Raw genomic sequence first — 20,858 nt, 5'->3', positions numbered from 1 at the left:
CCTTTTTTATAGGCATCCACTCTTAAGAATCAAAGAGTAGCCGAGACCGCCTTACGCGCATCGTGATTTTGACAAAATTCGGCTCGATTTCCCCGAACTTGGGCGATATTTTCCAGTCCCGAGGAGTCTAAACTAACTCCTGATGGCCTTGGTTTGCAATGAAATGAACACAGCAAAACTTTTTGAACTTTCACTTTCGAGCTTCTCGGCCGAAATATAGCCCCAGTTCACTTTAAGAATCAAAGAGTAGCCGAGACCGCCTTACGCGCATCGTGATTTTGACAAAATTCGGCTCGATTTTCCCGAACTTGGGCGATATTTTCCAGTCCCGAGCAGTCTAAGCTAACTCCTGATGGCCTTGGTTTGCAGTGAAATGAACAAGGTAACACTTTTTGAACGCTTATTTTCGAGCTTCTGGGATGAAATATAACCCCACTTCACTTTAAGACTGAAAGAGTAGGCGAGACCGCCTTACGCGCATCGTGATTTTGAGCAACTTCCGCTCGATTTTCTAGAAGTTTGGCGATATTTTCAAGTCCCGGGGACTCTAAACTAACTCCTGATGGCCTTGGTTTGATGTGAAATGGACGCAGGAAAACTTTTTGAACGCTCAGTTTCGAGCTTCTGGGCCGAAATACAACCGTACTTCACTTTAAGACTGAAATAGTAGCCGAGACCTCCTTACGAGCATCGTGATTTTGACCCAGTTCAGCTCGATCTCCCGGAACTTGGGGGATATTTTTCCAGTCCGGGGGACTTTAAACTAATTTCTGATGGCCTTGGTTTGCAGTTAAATGCACAAAGCGTAACTTTTTAAAGGTTCACTTTCGAGCATCTGGGCCGAAATATAGCCCCACTTTACTTTAAGACTGAAAGAGTAGCCGAGACCGTCTTAGGCGCATCGTGATTTTGACCAACTTCCGTTGGATTTCCCGGAACTTCGGGGATATATTCCAGTCCCGGGGACTCTAAACTAACTGCTGATGGCCTTGGTTTGCAGTGAAATGGACACAGCACATTTTTTTGAACGCTCACTTTCGAGCTTCTCGGCCGAAATATAGCCCTACTTCACTTTAACACTGAAAGAGTAGCCGAGACCGCCTTACGCGCATCGTAATTTTGACCAACTTCGGCTCGATTTGCCGGAAGTTGGCGAATATTTTCAATTCCCGGGGAAGCTAAACTAACTTCCGATGGCCTTAGTTTGCAGTTAAATGGACACGGCAAAACTTTTTGAACGCTCACTTTCGAGCTTATGGCTCGAAATATAGCCCCACTTAACTTTAAGACTGAAAGAGTAGCCGAGACCGCCTTACGCGCATCGTGATTTTGGGATACTTCGGCTCGATTTCCCGCAAATAGGGGGATATTTTCCAATCCCGGGGACTCTAAACTAACTCCTGATTGCCTTGGTTTCCAGTGAAATGGACACAGGAACACTTTTTGAACGCGCACTTTCGAGCTTGCTGGCCGAAATATAGCCCTACTTCTTTTTAAGACTGAAAGAGTAGGCGGGAGCGCCTTACGCGCATTGTGATTTTGAGGATCTTCGGCTCGATCTGGCGAAAGTTGGGAGATATTTTCCAGTCCCAAAGTCTCTAAACTCACTCCTGATTGTCTAAGATGTGAGTGAAATAGACACAAAAATTTTTGAACCCTTACTTTCGAGCTTCTGGAGTTAAATATAAGCCCACTTTACCGTAAGACTGAAAGAGTAGCCGAGACCCCCTTAAGCGCATGGTGATTTTGAGTAACTTCGGGTGGATTTGCCGTAACTTGGGGGATATTTCCAGTTCCTTTGACGCGAAACTAAGTCGTGATGGCCTTGTTTTGCAGTGAAATGGACACAGCAAACCTTTTTAAACACTCAGTTTCGAGCTTCTGGGCCGAAATATTGCCCCAATTCACTTTAAGACTGAAAGAGTAGCCGATACCGCCGTACGCGCGTCGTGATTTTGACCAACTTCGGTTAAATTTCCCGGAACTTGGGGGATATTTTCCAGTCCCGGGGACTCTAAACTGACCCCCGACATCCTTGGTCTGCAGTAAAATGGACACAGCAAAACTTTTTGAACGCTCACTTTTGAGCTTCTGGGCCGAAATATAGCTCCACTTCACTTTAAGAGTGAAAGAGTAGCCAAGACCGCCTTACGCCCATCGTAATTTTGACCAACTTCGGCTCGATTTCCCGGAACTTGGGGGATATTTTCCAGTCCCGCGGACTCTAAAGTAACTCCTGATGGCCTTGCTCTGGATTGAAATGGACACAGCACAACTTTTTGAACGCTCACTTTCGAGCTTCTGGGGGGAAATATGGCCCCAGTTCACTTGAAGAATAAAAGAGTAACCGGGACCGCCTTACGCGCATCGTGATTTTGACCAACTTTGGCTCGATTTCCCGGGAAATGGGCGATATTTTCCGGTACCGGGGACTCTAAACTAACTCCTGATTGCCTCGGTTTACAGTGAAATGGACACAGCACAACTTTTTGAACGCTCACTTTTGAGCTTCTGGGCCGAAGCATAGCCCTACTTCACTTTAAGACTGAAAGACTAGGCGAGACCGCCTTCCGCGCATCGTGATTTTGGGCTACTTCGGCTCGATTTCCCGGAACTTGGGAGATAATTCCCAGTCCCCGGCACTCTAAACTAATTCCTGATGGCCTTGGTTTTCAGTGAAATGGACACAGCCAAACTTTTTGAACGTTCACTTTCGAGCTTCTGGGCCGAAATATAGCCCCACTTCACTTTAAGACTGAAAGAGTAGCCGGGACCGCCTTACGCGCATGGTAATTTTGTCGAGCTTCGGCTTGATTTCCTGGGACTTGGGGGATATTTTCCAGTCCCGGAAGCTCTAAACTAACTCCTGAATGCCTTGGTTTTTAGTGAAATGGACACAGGTAAAAGGAGCGCACGCTCGGTTTCCAGGTTGTAGGCCCAAATATAGCCCCACTTTATTTTAAGACTGAAAGTGTACACGAAACCGCCTTAAGCGCATCGAAATTTTTAGCCTCTATGGCTCGATATGCCAAAACTTGGGGGATATTTTCCAGTCCTGGGGACTCTACCCTAACTCTTGATGGCCTTAGTTTTCAGTAAAATGGTCACAGGTAACAGGAGCGCACGCTCGGTGTCGAGCTTCTAGGCCGAAATGTAGCCCCAGTTCATTTTAAGACTGAAAGAGTAAACGAAACTCCCGTACGCCTATCGAAATTTTAAGCAAGTATGGCTCACTTTGCCGAAACTTGGAGGATAGCTTCCAGTCTCGAGGATTCTAAACTATCTCCTGATGGACTTAGTTCTTAGTGAAATGGACACAGGTAAAAGGAGAGCACGCTCGGTGTCGAGCTTGTAGAACCGAAATATAGCCCCACTTCATTTTCGGAGTAAACGAGTAGCCGAGACCGCGTTACGCGCGTCGTGATTTTGAGCATCTTTGGCTCGACTTGCCGGAACTCGGGCAATATTTTCCAGTCCCGAGGACTCTATGTTAACTCCTGATGAACTTAGTTTTCAGTGATATGTACACAGGCAAAAGGAGCGCACGCTCGGTGTTGAGCTTCTCGGCCGAAATATAGCCCCACTTCATTTTAAGACTCAAAGAGTAGCCGAGACCGCCTTACGCGCATCGTGATTGTGAGCAACTTCGGCTCGATCTGCCAGAATTTGGGAAATATTTTCCAGTCCCAAGGACTCTAAACTAACTCCTGATGGCCTAAGATGTCAGTGAAATGGACACAGGTAAAATTAGTGCACGCGCGGTCTCGAGCTTCTAGGTCGAAATATAGCCCTCCTTAATTTTAAGACTGAAAGAGTAGCCGAGACCGCCTTACGCGCATCGTGATTTTGGGCCACTTTTGCTCGATTTCCCGGAAGTTGGCGAATAATTTAAAGTCCCGGGGACGCTAAACTAACTCCCGATGATCTTGCTTTGCAGTTGAATGAACACAGCAAAACATTCTGAACGCTCACCTTCGAGCTTCAGTGCCGCAATATAGTCCTACTTAAATTTAAGACTGAAAGAATAACCGAGAGCCCGTTACGCGCATCGTAATTTTCATCAACTTCGGCGCCATTTCCTGGAACTTGGAGAATATTTTCCAGTTCCGGGGACTCTAAACTAACTCCTGATTGCCTTGGTTTCATGTCAAATGGACACAGCAAAACTTTTTGAACGCTCACTTTCGAGCTTGTGGGCCTAAATATAGCCAAACTTCACTTTAAGACTGAAGCAGTAGCCGAGACCGCGTTACGCGCATCGTGATTTTGAGCAACTTCTGCTCGCTTTCCTGGAACTTGGGGAATATTTTCCAGTCCCGGGGACTCTAAACTAACTCCTGATGGCCATGGTTTGCAGTCAAATTCACACAGCACAAGTTTTTGAACGAACACTTTCGAGCTTTTAGGCCGAAATATAGTCCCACATCACCTACGACTTAAAGAGTAGCCGAGACCGGCGTGCGCGCATCGTGATTTTGACCAACTTCGGGTCGATATTCCGGAACTTGGGGGATATTTTCCAGTCCCAGGGACTCTATACTAACTCTTGATGGCCTTGGTTTGCAGTGAAATGGAGACAGCAAAACTTTTTCAACGCTCACCTTCAAGCTTCTGGGCCGAAATATAGCCCACTTTACTTTAATACTGAAAAAGTAGCCGAGACCGCCATACGCGCATCGTGATTTTGACAAACTTCGGGTGGATTTCCCGGAACTTGGGGGATATTTTCCAGTCCCTTGGACGCTAAACTAGGTGCCGATGGCCTTGTTTTGCAGTGAAATGGACACAGTAAAGCTTGTTGAACCCTCACTTTCGAGGTTGTGGGCCGAAATATAGCCATACTTCACTTTAAGACTGAAACAGTAGCCGAGACCACGTTTCGCGCATCGTGATTTTGATCAACTTCGGCTCGATATGCCGGAACTAAGGGGATATATTCCAGTTCTGAGGACTCTAAACTAATTCCTGATGGCCTTGGTTTGCAGTAAAATGGACCCAGCAAAACTTTTTGAACGCTCACTTTCGAGCTTCTGGGCCAAAATATAGCCCCCCATTACTTTAACACTGAAAGAGTAGCCGAGACCGCCTTACGTGCATCGTGATTTTGACAAACTTCGGGTTGATTTCCCGGAACTTGGGGGATATTTTCCAGTCCCGGGGACTCTTAACTAACTCCTACTTGTCTTGGTTTGCAGTGAAATGGACACAGCGAAAGTTTTTGAACGCTCACTCTCGAGCTTCTGGGCCGAAATAGAGCCCCATTTTACTTTAAGACTGAAAGAGTAGGCGAGACCGTCTTGAGCGAATCGTGATTTTGACCAATTTCGCGTTTATTTCCCGAAACTTGGGGGATATATTCCAGTAAAAGGGACTCTACGGTAACTCCTGATGGCCTTGGTTTTCAGTGAAATGGACAGAGCACAACTTTGGAGCTTCTGGGCAGAAACATAGCCCCACTTTACTTTAAGACTGAAAGAGTACATGAGACCGCTTTACGCGCATCGTAATTTTGACGAACTTCGAATGGATTTCCCGGAACTTGGGGGATATTTTGCAGTCGCTTGGACGCTAAAGTAAGTCCTGATGGCCTTGTTTTGAAGTAAAATGGACAGAAGAAAACTTTTTGAACGCTCACTTTCTAGCTTGTGGGCCGAAATATAGTCACACTTCACTTTAGGACTGACACAGTAGCCGAGACCACGTTACGCGCATCATGAATTTGATCAACTTTGGCTCGATTTCCCGGGACTTGGGGGATATTCTCCAGTCCCGGGGACTCTAAACTAACTTCTGATGGCCTTGGTTTGCACTGAAAGTGACACAGGAAAACATTTTAAACACTCACTTTCAAGCTTCTGGGCCGAAATATAGCCCCACTTCACTTTAAGACTGAAAGAGTAGCCGAGACCACCTTACGCACATCGTGATTTTGAGCAACTTCGGCTCGATTTACCGAAACTTGGGGGATATTTTCCAGTGCCGAGGACTCTTAAGTAACCCCTGATGGCCTTGGTTTGCATTGAAATGGATACAGCAAAACTTTTTGAACGCTCACTTTTGCGCTTCTAGGCCGAAATATAGCCCCACTTCACTTTAACACTGAAAGAGTAGCCGAGACCGTCTTACGCGCATCGTGATTTTGACCAACGTCTTCTCGATTTTCCGGAACTTGGGAAATACATTCCATTCCCGGCGACTCTAAACTAACTACTGATAGCCTTGGTTTGCAGTGAAATAGACACAGTAATTTTTTGAGCTTTGAGCTTGTGGGCCGAAATAGAGCCCCACTTCACTTTAAGACTAAAGGAGTAGCCGACACCGCCTTAAGCGCACCGTGATTTTGACCAACTTCGGCGCGATTTGCCGGAACTTGGGGGATATTTTCCAGTCCCGGGGACTCTAAACTAACTCCTGATTGTCTTGGTTTTTAGTGAAATGGACACAGCGAAAGGTTTTGAACGCTCACTCTTGAGCTTCTGGACCGAAATATAGCCCCACTTTACTTTAAGACTGAAAGAGTAGCCGAGACCGTCTTGCGCAAATCGTGATTTTGACCAACTTCGGGTCGGTTTCCCGGAGCTTGGGGGATATATTCCATTTCCGCTGGCTCTAAACTAACTCCTGATTGCCTTGGTTTTCAGTGAAATGGACAAAGGAAAGCTTTTTGAACACTCTCTGTGTAGCTTCTGGGCCGAAATAGAATCCCACTTCACTTTCAGACTGAAATAGTAGCCGAGACCGCCTCACGCGCATCGTGAGTGAGACCAAGTTCAGCTCGATATCACGCAACTTTTTAGATATTTTCCAGTCCGGGGGACGCTAAACTAACTGTGGATGGCCTTGGTTTGAATTGAAATGCGCACAGCATAAATTTTTGAACGCCCACTTTGGAGCTTCTGGGCCCAAATATAGCCCGACTTCACTTTAAGACTGAAAGAGTAGCCGAGATCGCCTTACGCGCATCGTGATTGACCATTTTCGGATCGATTTCTCGGAACTTGGGGGATATTTTCCAGTCCCGGGCACTCTAAACTAACTCCTGATCGCCTTGCTTTGCATTGAAATGGACAGAGCAAAACGTTTTGAACGCTCACTTTCGAGCTTGTGGGCCGAAATATAGCCACACTTTACTTTAAGACTGAAACAGTAGCCGAGACCGCATTTCGCGCATCGTGATTTTGATCAACTTTGGCTCGCTTTCCCGGAACTTGGGGAATATTTTCCAGTCCCGGGGACCCTAAACTAAGTCCTGATGGCCTTGTTTTGAAGTCAAACGGACACAGCAAAACTTTTTGAACGCTCTCTGTGTAGCTTGTGGGCCGAAATATAGGCACACTTGACTTTAAGACTGAAACAGTAGCCGAGACCACGTTACGCGCATCATGAATTTGATCAACTTCGGCTCCAATTCCCGGGACTTGGGGGATATGTTCCAGTCCCGGGGACTCTAAACTAACTTCTGATGGGCTTGGTTTGCATTGAAATGGACACAGCACAATTTTTTGAACGCACACTTTCGAGATTCTGGGCCGAAATATAGCCCCACTTCACTTAAGACTGAAAGAGTAGCCGAGACCGCCTTGCTCGCCTCGTGAGTTTGACAATTTTTCGGTCGATATTTTGGAGCTTGGGGGATATTTTCCAGTCCCAGGAGCTCTAAACTAACTCCTCATGGCCTTGGTTTGCAGTGAAATGGACAGAGCAAAACTTTTTGAACGCTCACCTTCGAGCTTCCTGGCCGAAATAAAGCCCCACTTTACTTTAAGACTTAAAGAGTAACCGAGACCACCTAACGCGCATTGTGATTTTGACAAACTTCGGGTGGATCTCCCGGAACTTGGGGAACATTTTCCAGTCCCTTGGATGCTAAACTAAGTCCTGATGGCCTTGTTTCGCGGTGAAATGGACACAGCAAAACTTTTTGAACTTTCACTTTCGACCTTCTGGGCCGAAATATAGTCCGAGTTCACTTTAAGAATGAAATAATACCGAGACCGGCTTACGCGCATCGTGATTTTGACCAACTTTGGGTCGATTTCCCAGGAAATGGGGAATATTTTCCGGTACTGGGGACTCTAAAGTAACTGCTGATTGCCTTGGTTTGCATTGAAATGGAGAGAGCAAAACTTTTTCAACGCTCCCCTTCGGGCTTCTGAGCCGAAATATAGCCCCACATCAGTTTAAGACTGAAAGAGTAGCCGGGACCGTCTTACCGCATCGTGATTTTGACAAACTTCGGCTCGATTTCCCGAAACTTCGGGGATATATTCAAGTTCCAAGGACTCTAAACTAACCCCTGATGGCCTTGGTCTGCAGTGAAATGGACACAACAAATTTTTTTGAACGCTTACTTTCGAAATTCTGGGCCGAAATATAGCCCCACTTCAGTTTAAGACTGAAATAGTAGCCGAGACCGCCTTAGACGCATCGTGATTTTGACCAACTTCGGCTTGGTTTGCCAGAACTTAAGGGATATTTTTAAGTCCCGCGGACTCTAAACTAACTCATGATGGCCTTGGTTTTCAGTTAAATTGAGAAAGCAAAACTTTTTGAAAGCTCACTTTCGAGCTTCCCGGCCGAAATATACAGCCACGTCACTTTAAGACTAAAAGAGTAGCCGAGACTGCTTTACGCGCATCGTGATTTTCACAAACTTCGAATCGATTTCCCGGGACTTGGGGGATATTTTGATGTCCCGGACACTGTAAACAATCTGCTGATGTGGCTTGGTTTGCGGTGAAATTGACACAGCAAAACTTTTTGAACTTTCACTTTCGAGCTTCTGGGCCGAAATATAGCCCCAGTTCACTTTAAGAATCAAAGAGTAGCCGAGAACGCCTTACGCGCATCGTGATTTTGACAAAATTCGGCTCGATTTCCCCGAACTTGGGCGATATATTCCAGTCCCGAGGGGTCTAAACTAACTCCTGATTGCCTTGGTTTGCAGTGAAATGAACACACCAAACTTTTTGAACTTTCACTTTCTAGCTTCTCGGCCGAAATTTAGCCCCAGTTCACTTTAAGAATCAAAGAGTAGCCGAGAACGACTTACGCGCATCGTAATTTTGACAAAATTCGGCTCGATATCCCCGAACTTGGGCCATATTTTCCAGTCCCGAGCAGTCTAAACTAACTCCTGATGGCCTTGGTTTGCAGTGAAATGAACAAGGTAACACTTTTTGAACGCTTATTTTCGAGCTTCTGGGATGAAATATAGCCCCACTTCACTTTAAGACTGAAAGAGTAGCCGAGACAGCCTTACGCGCATCGTGATTTTGGGATACTTCGGCTCGATTTCCCGGAAATAGGGGGATATTTTCCAGTCCCGGGGACTCTAAACTAACTCCTGATGGCCTTGGTTTCCAGTGAAATGGACACAGGCACACTTTTTGAACGCGCACTTTCGAGCTTGCTGGCCGAAATATAGCCCTACTTCTTTTTAAGACTGAAAGAGTAGGCGGGAGCGCCTTACGCGCATTGTGATTTTGAGGATCTTCGGCTCGATCTGGCGAAAGTTGGGAGATATTTTCCAGTCTCAAAGTCTCTAAACTCACTCCTGATTGTCTAAGATGTGAGTGAAATAGACACAAAAATTTTTGAACCCTTACTTTCGAGCTTCTGGAGTTAAATCTAAGCCCACTTTACCGTAAGACTAAAAGAGTAGCCGAGACCCCCTTAAGCGCATGGTGATTTTGACTAACTTCGGGTGGATTTGCCGTAACTTGGGGGATATTTCCAGTTCCTTTGACGCTAAACTAAGTCGTGATGGCCTTGTTTTACAGTGAAATGGACACAGAAAAACTTTTTAAACACTCAGTTTCGAGCTTCTGGGCCGAAATATTGCCCCAATTCACTTTAAGACTGAAAGAGTAGCCGAGACCGCCGTACGCGCGTCGTGATTTTGACCAACTTCGGTTAAATTTCCCGGAACTTGGGGGATATTTTCCAGTCCCGGGGACACTAAACTGGTCCCCGACGTCCTTGGTCTGCAGTAAAATGGACAATGCAAAACTTTTTGAACTCTCACTTTTGAGCTTCTGGGCCGAAATATAGCTCCACTTCACTTTAAGAGTGAAAGAGTAGCCGAGACCGCCTTACGCCCATCGTAATTTTGACCAACTTCGGCTCGATTTCCCGGAACTTGGGGGATATTTTCCAGTCCCCCGGCCTCTAAAGTAACTACTGGTGGCCTTCCTCTGGAGTGAAATGGACACAGCACAACTTTTTGAACGCTCACTTTCGAGCTTCTGGGGGGAAATATTGCCCCAGTTGACTTTAAGAATGAAAGAGTAACCGGGACCGCCTTACGCGCATCGTGATTTTTAGTCGCTATGGCTCGATATGCCAAAACTTGCGGGATATTTTCCAGTCCCGGGGACTCTACCCTAACTCTTGATGGCCTTAGTTTTCAGTAAAATGGTCACAGGTAAGAGGCGCGCACGCTTGGTGTCGAGCTTCTAGGCCGAAATGTAGCCCCAGTTCATTTTAAGACTGAAAGAGTAAACGAAACTGCCGTACGCCTATCGTAATTTTAAGAAAGTATGGCTCAATTTGCCGAAACTTGGAGGATAGCTTCCAGTCTCGAGGATTCTAAACTATCTCCTGGTGGACTTAGTTCTTAGTGAAATGGACACAGGTAAAAGGAGAGCACGCTCGGTGTCGAGCTTGTAGAACCGAAATATAGCCCCACTTCATTTTCGGAGTAAACGAGTAGCCGAGACCGCCTTACGCGCATCGTGATTTTGAGCATCTTTGGCTCGACTTGCCGGAACTCGGGCAATATTTTCCAGTCCCGAGGACTCTATGTTAACTCCTGATGAACTTAGTTTTCAGTGATATGTACACAGGCAAAAGGAGCGCACGCTCGGTGTTGAGCTTCTCGGCCGAAATATAGCCCCACTTCATATTAAGACTGAAAGAGTAGCCGAGACCGCCTTACGCGCATCGTGATTGTGAGCAACTTTGGCTCGATCTGCCAGAATTTGGGAAATATTTTCCAGTCCCAAGGACTCTAAACTAACTCCTGATGGCCTAAGATGTCAATGAAATGGACACAGGTAATATTAGCGCACGCCCGGTCTCGAGCTTCTAGGTCGAAATATAGCCCCCCTTAATTTTAAGACTGAAAGAGTAGCCGAGATCGCCTTACGCGCATCGTGATTTTGGGCCACTTTTGCTCGATTTCCCGGAAGTTGGCGAATAATTTAAAGTTCCAGGGACGCTAAACTAACTCCCGATGACCTTGGTTTGCAGTTTAATGAACACAGCAAAACATTCTGAACGCTCACCTTCGAGCTTCAGTGCCGCAATATAGCCCTACTTAAATTTAACACTGAAAGAATAACCGAGAGCCCGTTACGCGCATCGTAATTTTCATCAACTTCGGCGCCATTTCCTGGAACTTGGAGAATATTTTCCAGTTCCGGGGACTCTAAACTAACTCCTGATTGCCTTGGTTTGCAGTTAAATGGACACAGCAAAACTTTTTGAACGCTCACTTTCGAGCTTGTGGGCCTAAATATAGCCACACTTCACTTTAAGACTGAAACAGTAGCCGAGACCGCGTTACGCGCATCGTGATTTTGAGCAACTTCTTCTCGCTTTCCTGGAACTTGGGGAATATTTTCCAGTCCCGGGGACTCTAAACTAACTCCTGATGGCCATGGTTTGCAGTCAAATTCACACAGCACAAGTTTTTGAACGAACACTTTCGAGCTTTTAGGCCGAAATATAGTCCCACATCACTTACGACTTAAAGAGTAGGCGAGACCGGCGTGCGCGCATCGTGATTTTGACCAACTTCGGGTCGATATTCCGGAACTTGGGGGATATTTTCCAGTCCCAGGGACTGTAAACTAACTGTTGATGGCCTTGGTTTGCAGTGAAATGGAGACAGCAAAACTTTTTCAACGCTCACCTTCAAGCTTCTGGGCCGAAATATAGCCCACTTTACTTTAATACTGAAAAAGTAGCCGAGACCGCCTTACGCGCATCGTGATTTTGACAAACTTCGGGTGGATTTCCCGGAGCTTGGGGGATATTTTCCAGTCCCTTAGACGATAAACTAGGTGCCGATGGCCTTGTTTTGCAGTGAAAGGGACACAGCAAAGCTCTTTGAAGGCTCACTTTCGAGGTTGTGGGCCGAAATATAGCCATACTTCACTTTAAGACTGAAACAGTAGCCGAGACCACGTTTCGCGCATCGTGATTTTGATCAACTTCGGCGCGATTTCCCGGAACTTGCGAAATATTTTCCAGTCCCGGGGACTCTAAACTAACTCGTGCTGGTCTTGGTTTGCAGTGAAACGGAAAGAGAAAAAGTTTTTGAACGCATACTTTCGAGCTTCTGGAGCGAAATAGAACCCCACTTCACTTGAAGACTGAAAGAGTAGCCGAGACCGCCTTACGTGCATCGTGATTTTGAGCAACTTCGGCTCGATTTGCCGGAACTAAGGGGATATATTCCAGTTCTGAGGACTCTAAACTAATTCCTGATGGCCTTGGTTTGCAGTAAAATGGAGCCAGCAAAATTTTTTGAACGCTCAATTTCGAGCTTCTGGGCCAAAATATAGCCCCCCATTACTTTAACACTGAAAGAGTAGCCGAGACCGCCTTACGTGCATCGTGATTTTGACAAACTTTGGGTTGATTTCCCGGAACTTGGGGGATATTTTCCAGTCCCGGGGACTCTCAACTAACTCCTGCTTGTCTTGGTTTGCAGTGAAATGGACACAGCGAAAGTTTTTGAACGCTCACTCTCGAGCTTCTGGGCCGAAATAGAGCCCCATTTTACTTTAAGACTGAAAGAGTAGGCGAGACCGTCTTGAGCGAATCGTGATTTTGACCAATTTCGCGTTTATTTCCCGAAACTTGGGGCATATATTCCAGTCAAAGGGACTCTACAGTAACTCCTGATGGCCTTGGTTTTCAGTGAAATGGACAGAGCACAACTTTGGAGCTTCTGGGCAGAAATATAGCCCCCCTTTACTTTAAGACTGAAAGAGTAGATGAGACCGCCTTACGCGCATCGTAATTTTGACGAACTTCGAATGGATTTCCCGGAACTTGGGGGATATTTTGCAGTCCCTTGGACGCTAAACTAAGTCCTGATGGCCTTGTTTGAACGCTCACTTTCTAGCTTGTGGGCCGAAATATAGCCACACTTCACTTTAGGACTGACACAGTAGCCGAGACCACGTTACGCGCACCATTAATTTGACCAACTTCGGCTCGATTTCCCGGGACTTGGGGGATATTCTCCAGTCCATGGGACTCTAAACTAACTTTTGATGGCCTTGGTTTACACTGAAAGTGACAGAGCAAAACTTTTTAAACACTCACTTTCGAGCTTCTAGGCCGAAATATAGCCCAACTTCACTTTAAGACTGAAAGAGTAGCCGAGACCACCTTACGCATATCGTGATTTTGACCAACTTCGGCTCGATTTGCCGGAACTTGGGGGATATTTTCCAGTCCCGAGGACTCTTAAGTAACCCCTGTTGGCCTTGTTTTGCACTGAAATGGACACAGCAAAACTTTTTAAACACTCACTTTCGAGCTTGTGGGCCGAAATATAGCCACACTTTACTTTAACACTGAAACAGTTGCCGAGACCGCATTTCGCGCATCGTGATTTTGATCAACTTCGGCTCGCTTTCCCGGAACTTGGGGAATATTTTCCAGTCCCGGGGACCCTAAATTAACTTTTAATAGCTTTGGTTTGCAGTGAAATGGACACAGGAAAACTTTTTCAACGCTCACTTTCGAGCTTCTGGACAGAAATATAGCCCCACTTGACTTTAAGACTGAAAGGGTAGCCGAGACCGCTTTGGGAGCATCGTGATTTTGACCAACTTCAGCTCGATTTACCGGAACTTGGGGAATATTTTCCAGTGCCAGGGACGCTAAACTAACTCGTGATGGCCTTGTTTTTCAGTCAAAGAACACAGCAAAACTTTTTGAACGGTCACTTTCGGGCTTCTGGGCCGAAATATAGCCCCACCTCACTTTAAGACTGAAACAGTAGCCGATACCGCATTTCGCCCATCGTGATTTTGATCAACTTCGATTCGATTCCCCGGAACTTGGCCAATATTTTTCAGTCCCGGGGACCCTAAATTAACCCCTGATGGCCTTGGTTTGCAGTGAAATGGACACAGTAAAACTTTTTGAACGCTCACTTTCGGGCTTCTGGCCCGAAATATAGCCCCACTTCACTTTAAGACAGAAAGAGTAGCCGAGACCACTTTAGGGGCATCGTGATTTTGACCAACCTCGGCTCAATTTCCCGGACCTTGGGGCATATTTTCTTGTCCCGGGGACGCTAAACTAACTCCTGATGGCCTTGGTTTGCAGTGAAATGAAGACAGCAAGACTTTTTGAACGCTCACTTTCGGGCTTCTCCCCCGAAATATAGCCCCACTTCACGCTAAGACTGAAAGAGTAGCCGACACTACCTTACGCAAATCGTGATTTTGACCAACTTCGGCTCGATTTCCCGGAAGTTGGGGGATATTTTCCAGTCCCGGGGACTCTAAACTAGCTCCTGATGGCTTTGGTTTGCAGTCAAATAAACACAGGGAAACTTTTTGAACGCTCACTTTCAAGCTCCTGGGCAGGAATAAAGCCTCGCTTCACTTTAAGACTGAAACAGTAAGCGAGACCGCCTAACGCGCACCGTGATTTTGACCAACTTCGGCTAAATTTCCCTGAACTTGGGGGAATATTTTCCAGTCCCGAAGACTCTTAAGTAACCCCTGATGGCCTTCGTTTGCATTGAAATGGATACAGCAAAACGTTTTGAAGCTCACTTTTGAGCTTCTGGGCCGAAATATAGCCCCACTTCACTTTAAGACTGAAAGACTAGCCAAGACCGTCTTGCGCGCATCGTGATTTTGACCAACGTCTTCTCGATTTTCCGGAAATTGGGAAATATATTGCAGTCTCGGGGACTCTAAACTAACTCCTGATGGCCTTGGTTTGCAGTGAAATGGACACAGCAAATTTTTTGCAGCGCTCACTTTGGAGCTTCTGGGCCGAAATAGAGCCCCACTTCACTTTAAGACTGAAAGAGTAGCCGAGGCCGCCTTAGGCGCATCGTGATTTTGACCAACCTCGGCTTGAGTTGCCAGAACTTAAAAGATATTTTCCACTCCCGGGGACTCTAAACTAACTCATGATGGCCTTGGTTTTCAGTGAAATTGAGAGAGTAAAACTTTTTGAACGCTCACTTTCGAGCTTCTGGACCGAAATATAGCCCTACTTCACTTTCAGACTCAAAGAGTAGCCGAGACCGCCTTACGCGAATCGTTATTTTGACCAACTTCGTCTCGATTTGGCGGAACTTGGAGGATATTTTGCAGTTCCGGGGACTGTAAACTACTTCCTGAGGGCCTTGCTTTGCAGTGAAATGGGCACAGCATAACTTTTTGAACGCTCACTTTCGAGCTTCTGGGCCAAAATATACAGCCACGTCACTTTAAGACTAAAAGAGTAGCCGAGACTGCTTTACGCGCATCGTGATTTTGACAAACTTCGGCTCGATTTCCCGGGACTTGGGGGATATTTTGATGTCCCGGAGACTGTAAACTATCTCCTGATGTGGCTTGGTTCGCGGTGAAATGGACACAGCAAAACTTTTTGAACTTTCACTTTCGAGCTTCTGGGCCGAAATATAGCCCCAGTTCACTTTAAGAATCAAAGGGTAGCCGAGAACGCCTTACGCGCATCCTGATTTTGACCAACCTCGGCTTGAGTTGCCAGAACTTAAGGGATACTTTTTAGTCCCCCGGACTCTAAACTAACGCTTGATGGCCTTGGTTTTCAGTTAAATTGAGAGAGCAAAACTTTTTGAACTTTCACTTTCTAGATTCTCGGCCGAAATATAGCCCCAGTTCACTTTAAGAATGAAAGAGTAGCCGAGACCGTCTTACGCGCATCGTGATTTTGACCAACTTCCATTCGATTTCCCGGAACTTCGGGGATATATTCCAGTCCCGGGGACTCTAAACTAACTGCGGATGGCCTTGGTTTGCAGTGAAATGGACACAGCACATTTTTTTGAACGCTCACTTTCGAGCTTCTTGGCCGAAATATAGCCCTACTTCACTTTAACACTGAAAGAGTAGCCGAGACCGCCTTACGCGCATCGTAATTTTGACCAACTTCGGCTCGATTTGCCAGAAGTTGACGAATATTTTCAATTCCCGGGGAAGCTAAACTAACTTCCGATGGCCTTAGTTTGCAGTTAAATGGACACGGCAAAACTTTTTGAACGCTCACTTTCTAGCTTATGGCTCGAAATATAGCCCCACTTAACTTTAAGACTGAAAGAGTAGCCGAGACAGCCTTACGCGCATCGTGATTTTGGGATACTTCGGCTCGATTTCCCGGAAATAGGGAGATATTTTCCAGTCCCGGGGACTCTAAACTAACTCCTGATTGCCTTGGTTTCCAGTGAAATGGACACAGGAACACTTTTTGAACGCGCACTTTCGAGCTTGCTGGCCGAAATATAGCCCTACTTCTTTTTAAGACTGAAAGAGTAGGCGGGAGCGCCTTACGCGCATTGTGATTTTGAGGATCTTCGGCTCGATCTGGCGAAAGTTGGGAGATATTTTCCAGTCCCAAAGTCTCTAAACTCACTCCTGATTGTCTAAGATGTGAGTGAAATAGACACAAAAATTTTTGAACCCTTACTTTCGAGCTTCTGGAGTTAAATCTAAGCCCACTTTACCGTAAGACTAAAAGAGTAGCCGAGACCCCCTTAAGCGCATGGTGATTTTGACTAACTTCGGGTGGATTTGCCGTAACTTGGGGGATATTAACAGTTCCTTTGACGCTAAACTAAGTCGTGATGGCCTTGTTTTGCAGTGAAATGGACAGAGCAAAACTCTTTAAACACTCAGTTTCGAGCTTCTGGGCCGAAATATTGCCCCAATTCACTTTAAGACTGAAAGAGTAGCCGAGACCGCCGTACGCGCGTCGTGATTTTGACCAACTTCGGTTAAATTTCCCGGAACTTGGGGGATATTTTCCAGTCCCGCGGACTCTAAAGTAACTCCTGATGGCCTTGCTCTGGAGTGATATGGACACAGCAGAACTTTTTGAACTCTCACTTTTGAGCTTCTAGGCCGAAATATAGTTCCACTTCACTTTAAGAGTGAAAGAGTAGCCGGGACCGCCTTACGCGCATGGTAATTTTGTGGAACTTCGGCTTGATTTCCTGGGACTTGGGGGATATTTTCCAGTCCCGGAAGCTCTAAACTAACTCCTGAATGCCTTGGCTTTTAGTGAAATGGACACAGGTAAAAGGAGCGCACGCTCGGTTTCCAGGTTGTAGGCCGAAATATAGCCCCACTTTATTTTAATACTGAAAGTGTACACGAAACCGCCTTAAGCGCATCGAAATTTTTAGCCTCTATGGCTCGATATGCAAAAAACTTTGGGGGATATTTTCCAGTCCCGGGGACTCTACCCTAACTCTTGATGGCCTTAGTTTTCAGTAAAATTGTCACAGGTAACAGGAGCGCACGCTCGGTGTCGAGCTTCTAGGCCGAAATGTAGCCCCAGTTCATTTTAAGACTGAAAGAGTAAACGAAACTGCAGTACGCCTATCGTAATTTTAAGAAAGTATGGCTCAATTTGCCGCAAGTTGGAGGATAGCTTCCAGTCTCGAGGATTCTAAACTATATCCTGATGGACTTAGTTCTTAGTGAAATGGACACAGGTAAAAGGAGAGCACGCTCGGTGTCGAGCTTGTAGAACCGAAATATAGCCCCACTTCATTTTCGGAGCAAACCAGTAGCCGAGACCGCCTTACGCGCATCGTGATTTTGAGCATTCTTGGCTCGATTTGCCGGAACTCGGGGAATATTTTCCAGTCCCGAGGACTCTATGTTAACTCCTGATGAACTTAGTTTTCAGTGATATGTACACATGCAAAAGGAGCGCACGCTCGGTGTTGAGCTTCTCGGCCGAAATATAGCCCCACTTCATTTTAAGACTGAAAGAGTAGCCGAGATCGCCTTACGCAAATCGTGATTTTGGGCCACTTTTGCTCGATTTACCGGAAGTTGGCGAATAATTTAAAGTCCCGGGGACGCTAAACTAACTCCCGATGACCTTGGTTTACAGTTTAATGAACACAGCAAAACATTCTGAACGCTCACCTTCGAGCTTCAGTGCCGCAATATAGTCCTACTTAAATTTAAGACTGAAAGAATAACCGAGAGCCCGTTACGCGCATCGTAATTTTCATCAACTTCGGCGCCATTTCCTGGAACTTGGAGAATATTTTCCAGTTCCGGGGACTCTAAACTAACTCCTGATTGCCTTGGTTTGCAGTCAAATGGACACAGCAAAACTTTTTGAACGCTCACTTTCGAGCTTGTGGGCCTAAATATAGCCACACTTCACTTTAAGACTGAAACAGTAGCCGAGACCGTTTTACGCGCATCGTGATTTTGAGCAACTTCTGCTCGCTTTCCTGGAACTTGGGGAATATTTTCCAGTCCCGGGGACTCTAAACTAACTCCTGATGGCCATGGTTTGCAGTCAAATTCACACAGCACAAGTTTTTGAACGAACACTTTCGAGCTTTTAGGCCGAAATATAGTCCCACATCACCTACGACTTAAAGAGTAGCCGAGACCGGCGTGCGCGCATCGTGATTTTGACCAACTTCGGGTCGATATTCCGGAACTTGGGGGATATTTTCCAGTCCCAGGGACTGTAAACTAACTGTTGATGGCCTTGGTTTGCAGTGAAATGGAGACAGCAAAACTTTTTCAACGCTCACCTTCAAGCTTCTGGGCCGAAATATAGCCCACTTTACTTTAATACTGAAAAAGTAGCCGAGACCGCCATACGCGCATCGTGATTTTGACAAACTTCGGGTGGATTACTCGGAACTTGGGGGATATTTTCCAGTCCCTTGGACGCTAAACTAGGTGCCGATGGCCTTGTTTTGCCGTGAAAGGGACACAGCAAAGCTTTTTGAAGGCTCACTTTCGAGGTTGTGGGCCGTAATATAGCCATACTTCACTTTAAGACTGAAACAGTAGCCGAGACCACGTTTCGCGCATCGTGATTTTGATCAACTACGGCTCGATTTCCTGGAACTTGCGAAATATTTTCCAGTCCCGAGGACTCTAAACTAACTCGTGCTGGTCTTGGTTTGCAGTGAAACGGAAAGAGAAGAAGTTTTTGAACGCATACTTTCGAGCTTCTGGAGCGAAATAGAACCCCACTTCACTTGAAGACTGAAAGAGTAGCCGAGAGCACCTTATGCACATCGTGATTTTGATCAACTTCGGCTCGATTTACCGGAACTTGGGGGATATTTTCCAGTCCCGAGGACTCTTAAGTAACCCCTGATGGCCTTTGTTTGCATTGAAATGGATACAGCAAAACTTTTTGAACGCTCACTTTTGAGCTTCTGGGCCGAAATATAGCCGCACTTCACTTTAAGACTGAAAGAGTAGCCGAGACCGTCTTGTGCAAATCGTGATTTTGACCAACTTCGGGATATATTCCATTTCCGCGGGCTCTAAACTAACTTCTGATGGCCTTGCTTTTCAGTGAAATGGACAAAGGAAAGCTTTTTGAACACTCTCTTTGTAGCTTCTGGGCCGAAATAGAATCCCACATCACTTTCAGACTGAAATAGTAGCCGAGACCGCCTCACGCGCATCGTGAGTTAGACCAAGTTCAGCTCCATTTCACGCAACTTTTGGGATATTTTCCAGTCCGGGGGACTCTAAACTAACTCCGGATGGCCTTGGTTTGCACTGAAATGCGCACAGCATAAATTTTTGAACGCCCACTTTGGAGCTTCTGGGCCGAAATATAGCCCCACTTCACTTTAAGACTGAAAGAGTAGCCGAGATCGCCTTACGCGCATCGTGATTTTGACCATTTTGGGATCGATTTCTCGGAACTTGGGGGATATTTTCCAGTCTCGGGGACTCTAAACTAACTCCTGATCGCCTTGCTTTGCATTGAAATGGACAGAGCAAAACCTTTTCAACGCTCACTTTCGAGCTTGTGGGCCGAAATATAGCCACACTTTACTTTAAGACTTAAAGAGTAGCCGAGACCGCATTTCGTGCATCGTGATTTTGATCAACTTCGGCTCGCTTTCCCAGAACTTGGGGAATATTTTCCAGTCCCGCGGACCCTAAACTAAGTCCTGATGGCCTTGTTTTGAAGTGAAATGGACACAGCAAAACTTTTTGAACGCTCACTTTCTAGCTTGTGGGCCGAAATATAGGCACACTTGACTTTAAGACTGAAACAGTAGCCGAGACCACGTTACGCGCATCATGAATTTGATCAACTTCGGCTCCAATTCCCGGGACTTGGGGGATATGTTCCAGTCCCGGGGACTCTAAACTAACTCCTGATGGGCTTGGTTTGCATTGAAATAGACACAGCACAATTTTTTGAATGCACACTTTTGAGATTCTGGGCCGAAATATAGCCCCACTTCACTTCAGACTGAAAGAGTAACCGAGACCGCCTTGCTCGCATCGTGAGTTTGACAAACTTCCGGTCGATATTCAGGAACTTGGGGGATATTTTCTAGTCCCAGGAACTGTAAACTAACTCCTCATGGCCTTGGTTTGCAGTGAAATGGACAGAGCAAGACTTTTTGAACGCTCACCTTCGAGCTTCCTGGCCGAAATAAAGCCCTACTTTACTTTAAGACTTAAAGAGTAACCGAGACCACCTTACCCTAAACTAACTTTTGATAGCTTTCGTTTGCAGTGAAATGCACACAGCAAAACCTTTTGAACGCTCACTTTCGAGCTTCTGGACAGAAACATAGCCCCACTTCACTTTAAGACTAAAAGGGT

The sequence above is a fragment of the Orbicella faveolata genome, unplaced genomic scaffold (genome assembly GCF_042242905.1).
Source record: "Orbicella faveolata isolate gen_17 unplaced genomic scaffold, um_ofav_v1 contig_47, whole genome shotgun sequence".
Taxonomy (NCBI): Eukaryota; Metazoa; Cnidaria; class Anthozoa; order Scleractinia; family Merulinidae; genus Orbicella; species Orbicella faveolata.
Note: the sequence above shows the minus strand (reverse complement) of the source record.